The following is a 5,619-nucleotide window of genomic DNA, read 5'->3' as shown; positions in this document are numbered from 1 at the left end:
TGATACCGAGCATACTTTCATAGAAAATAATATTTTGCTCAGAAATTATTTTTTTGGATTGCTGTGATTTTTGTCTTTCTACCTCTGTGTCAAGGGAAAATGCTTTAGTCCTCCTTTCACTTGAATGAAATTTTATTTCAGTTCTGGTTGATTAGCTCTTTGTGAGGAGAGACACTCTATTTGGTCAGAGTAAACCCCTTTGCTCTCTAGAACACCACGCAGGCATTTATATGTGAACAAGTTGCCTCTGGTCTGAGCTGCTCTGTTGTGCAAAAGAAAAGCACCAGGACTTGTACATTCTACCCAGTGATGCTCTGGCTCACAGCTTCCAGTTTTCTCTGAAAAAAACCCCACCAGCAACTTCTTAGATGAGTTCTCACCTGTCCACCAGGAGCCAGCAGATCATTCCCTCGTACCTGTGCTCTGCTGCTTCTGCGAGAATCCTGGTGTTCCTGAGGAAGCCCTCAGGAGCCCATTTGCTCTCTGACAAGCCCAGAGGGCTGTGTAATAACATTTAGTAGAAGTTCAAAGCTACAAAGGGGAGCGGTGAATTCACTCTGCTCTCCTCAAGCTGTGACAAGGCTCCTTTTGACTAAAAAACAATGGCTCTTCGTACCTGTGCTCTGCTGCTTCTGCGAGAATCCTGGTGTTCCTGAGGAAGCCCTCAGGAGCCCATTTGCTCTCTGACAAGCCCAGAGGGCTGTGTAATAACATTTAGTAGAAGTTCAAAGCTACAAAGGGGAGCGGTGAATTCACTCTGCTCTCCTCAAGCTGTGACAAGGCTCCTTTTGACTAAAAAACAATGGCTCTGTTGAGGGTTAAGGCTGGACTGACCACTGAACGCTGATAGATGCTCTCTAACCCTTCTCTCTCCCCAAGAGGAAAGGGAATGAGGCAGAGGGACTTACAGATTGGGGAAAAAAACCCAAAGTATCTTTAATAAAACAATAATGAAAATAATGAACTATATGCAAATAACATACCAAACTGTCCTGGGTTTAGCTAAAACCCAGTCCTATTTAGTGATTTTTACTTTTCAGTTTTAGTTTCTTCTAAAAGACTGCACTTTCTGAAGTTAGCAGCATGTTTTTGTAGACAGTGCCTGCCACTAGCAGTGATGACACCTGATGTTTACAGTTACTGCCCGGGACTGGGATGCAGACAGGCTCTGGCAGAGGGGAGCTGGATACAGCAGCTGGATTCGGGAACTTGGGATCGGGATCAAAGGCAAAAGAATGGACAGAGTCCTCCTTGTATGTCGACCACTGAAGAAGAGAGCTTAAGCTCCATGATCCCTCAGCTTTATACCGAGTATGATGTGTACAGAATGGAATACTCTTGTTGGTCACCTGCCCTGTCTGTAACTCACTGGAGGTGCAACCTTTTACCTCCTTGTGACTTCTTTACTTCCCTGAACCTCCAACATGGGGTACAAGATCCAGCAGTGACTTTGCTCACTATAGGAGCAAGTATAAGCAAGACCTTCTCTGCATACCAGTCCCAGGCAGTAACTCTAAACATCAGGTTTATAGCAGACCCTATCTGCAAAAACATGCTGCTGACTTCAGAAAGTGCAGCCTCCTAGAAGAGACTGAGCTGGATAGAATTGGTTCTATTCTAGCCTGAGCCAGGACAGGCTCATCAAATGGAGAAGGCAGAGAGTCCTTTGTTTTGCCTCCTGATATTTTGAGTAGTACCTTTAAGCCGCTTCTGCATTGCTCTGCACTTAATGGGCTGCTTGCTTTTGAATATGAATTTTACAATGGCAGGAGGAGCCTGAGAAGAGTCTCAAGGAGAAAGGAACAATACATATTCATCTCACTGGTACAAGTTTGCTATCCTGACTTGGGGAAAGCTTTGACAAAAAGGATGTTTTGATCAAGCCCTCTTCTTCTCAAGCATGTGCCAGTGAAATGCAGCAGATTTTACTTTGCCTTATTAAAATAAGAAACTAATTTGAAAATATTTGAAATATGTTATTCTTTTAGGATGTCTGGAGATTTGGGCCATATGTATTGTAAGAAAATAAGCTGACGTGGCATGTTCAAATGAAAAAAATTCAGATGAATTCTGTGATGCTGGCAGTTTCTAGAGTGTTGGGTGGTCTGTTGCAGTATTTACATGAGCGCTATGGGAATCTTGTAGTGATGACTCAGATTCAAGTACTGCTGGCTTGCAAAGAGAAAAATGATCAGTTATTGATTCACAACCTACAAGTGGACAAGAAACAGAAGCCAGACTTTCCTTCCAGCAGGACTGCTGTAGTTCTGTAATGCAATGCAGTTCTAAGTCCTGACTATTCAGACCCTAGCAGAATTTCCCCTCTATCCAGCTTTATTAACCTTTATGAGAAATATATATGTGGCTGCCAGAATTACAGCTGAGGCCTGTGACTGGTAGTTTTTTGCCTCTTCCTGTTGCACATATAGGGAGCTGTCACAGTTCATAGCTTATCTTTGCTGCTCTGCGACAGCAGCTGCCCACTGAGGCAGGGATCTGTGCCACCAATTTTACTTCATCGGTCTCTCAGCATTTCAACAATCATCCATAGCACCTGATCGTGATCTGGCTGCATCCAGCTCCAAATCCACAATTTACATATAGGCTTACATTCATAGGATCATAGAATCATTTAGATTGGAAGAGACCTTTAAGATCATCGAGTCCAACAATTAACCTAGCAATGCCACGTCCGCCGCTAAACCATGTTCCTAAGCACCACATTAAATACCTCCAGGGATGCTGACTTCACCACTTCCCTGGGCAGCCTGTTCCAATGCTTAACAACTCTTTCAGTGAAGAAATTTTTCTTGATGTCCAGTCTAAACCTCCCCTGGCACAACTTGAGGCCATTTCCTCTTGTCCTATCATATATTGGCTGAAGAGACTAATCCCCACCTCGCTACAACCTCCTGTCAGGTAGCTATAGAGAGTGGTAAGGTCTCTCCTCAGCCTCCTTTGCTCCAGGCTGAACAGCCCCAGTTCCATCAGCAGCTCCTCATAAGACTTTTTTCTCTTTTGCCAGCTTTTTTGCCCTTCTTTGGAGACCCTCCAGTGCCTCAATGTCTTTTGTGTAGTGAGGGGCCCAAACCTGAACACTAGATTTGAGGTATGGCCTCACCAGCGCCAAGTACTGGGGGAAATCTGCAGTCTTACCCATCGTACCAACACCAGCCCCACTGACAGGCAGTGGTTCATACCCCCTCATCAAAAGGGTTCTGAACATCTGTGTCCCATGTCCCTGCAGCTGTGCTAGTCCAAATCCTGCAGCCTGCCTGCAGCTCCAGCAGCGTGGCACATAGCGTGGTGCAGGTGTATACACCGGACTGTGTGCAGAGAGTGCTGTTCATTGGGATATCTTAACTGTGGTCTGGGTCCTGCTGCTAAAGGTATGTGTCGAGGGCTGGGAACTTGAGGTTTCCAAGCTAGCTGTGTTACGTAACAACCTTTCAAATACTGTGTTTACTGAACACCAGAGAGATATTATTACAAAACAGGAGACAATGCCTGGGGAGTGGCCCCTCTCATCCCAAGCTTTATTGTCTGTCTGTCTTCAGAAGAAAAGGTTGAAAGGAGACTGTGTAGGGCAGAACTATGAACTAAGCCTTCCTTCTTGATCAGCGCAGTGCACTGTGAGTATGCTTTAGCCTGTGTTCTGGTAGTGTTTGACATTGTGGTGAGAGGTGTTGGGGATCTTTACGGGTGATACACAGAATGAGGTAGCTGGTGATGTCAGCAGATGGTTACCTGGTGCATGAGCGAGGGAGTATGCTGGAGCATTTCTAGGAGCTGGGATCCAAGCCATAAGCAGGTGCTGTGCTGTTTTACCTCTCCTGAATAAAGCAGTGAATATAGCCACAAGCCAAGCTGAAAGCCAGTTCGTTACAGAAAGTTCTGTTGGGAAGAATGGAGTGAGGCGTGTGGGTGTCAGTTCAATTCTTGACAAATTGGCTGAGCCTAGAACATTTCAAATAAGGCAGGCAGCACAGCAGCAGGACTTCTGTGAATTGCCACTTCTTATTCCTGTTCTTGGAGACACCAGTATTCTTTGCTTAGGTCTTGTGTGGGATTTTCACACCATCCTTCAAAACAGCTGGACCTGGACACTGGTGGAGTTTGGATCCTGGTTAGTTGGCTTGTTGGATGTTTTTGCCTTCCTCTGTTTGACATACACAGTGATAGATTTTGATGTGGTTTAATTTCTTCTGCTGACATTTTCTTTTCTCTCAGTGTTTTTTTTTTTGTTTAAGTTGAATTGGCATCAAAATAAATGGATGTGTTTGAGTGATTCTGTTCTGTTGTTTCTTTAACCAGACAGGGCAAAATTAGCTGGAGGTCCTAATTTTCTTGGAAAAGCAGTGTGAAAAAGGCTAGAGGCAAGTCTTCTGGCAAGTGATAATACATAAATAGCTTTGGCAAGTGATAATACATAAATAGTACATAAATGCACTGTCATGTTATTATTATCCAGTAGAGCCTGTAATTAGTTTATTATGATTTTGGACCACTGGTTTGTTTTCACATGAATGGCTTGGCCATCACATTAAAGGGAACCATACTTTAACGTTTGTGTCATGTACAAGTGATATAGCTGTATCAGTAATTCCCAGAGTTCACAAGTTTAATATATTCTGAAAAAAAATACTTTCTGTGTTTCTTTTTAATGCTTCGTCTTAGACTAGAGATGAATGTATGGGGAAGCTTAGCAGAATGTTTTCCTTCATTTCATTAATTACTCAGCTGTTGAAAAACTCTGTTATTTCCTTTATAAAGAAACTACGGAAGATTTAGAGTTGTGGTTTTAATATACTATGGGAATGACCTGCCTTAGATATTATTATAGAGGGTGTGCTGAATGGAGGAAAAAAAGCCTAGGACATCACTTCTGCACTCCAAATCTTCACACAGAAGGGATCAACCCACGTGTAAATCTCCGTACCTAGGCTGGACGTATCTCTGCCACCTGTACCAGCTCTGAAGGAATAAAGTCACTCGATGACTCTGACACACAGATAACAGCCGTTTGTGTTTGGCTCTGGTAGATGGGTGATCTCAGGTCAGAGCTCTTTTAATCTTCCTGTTGACTAATGCAAGAAAGATGAAGATTTGCAGAGGCAGTTATTAAACCAGTACCCCTTCCATACTGAAACTGAATATGCTTCAGGTGGTGTAATGTGATGTTGCCAGTGGAAACAGAAAATACAAAGATCATTTCTAACCAGTTAAAGGTGCATTTCTGCTACCTACATGTTAGCGGGCTGAGAAAAGGTGAGGCCAGGTCAACTAAATAGGGAGAAAGGTAATTTCTCTGGTTAATATTTTTCCCTAATTTGTGGTGGAGAAAACAAAGGGATGTGAGCATTTCAGTGAAGAGGACTGAGATATCATTCTCGACTTCTCACTGATTTGGATAGCCATGATGTTGTAAAAACTCTGCGTGCATTTGGTTCTAAAAGAACCAAAGTGAACTGTTTATTGACAAGAAAAATTACACGTATTATTATCCTAAAGCCGGTGCTAAAAGGCAAAAGTTAAAAGCGTTGATAGCTTAATATACACTTCAAGAAATGCTCTTTTCAGGCTTTATGTCAAAAGCCATTCTGATGTGGGGTTTTTTGT

This window comes from Apaloderma vittatum, unplaced genomic scaffold (assembly GCF_000703405.1).
Source record: "Apaloderma vittatum isolate BGI_N311 unplaced genomic scaffold, ASM70340v1 scaffold13595, whole genome shotgun sequence".
In the NCBI taxonomy this organism is placed as follows: Eukaryota; Metazoa; Chordata; class Aves; order Trogoniformes; family Trogonidae; genus Apaloderma; species Apaloderma vittatum.
The sequence above is the reverse complement of the archived record's forward strand: the minus strand, read 5'-3'. Positions refer to the sequence as shown.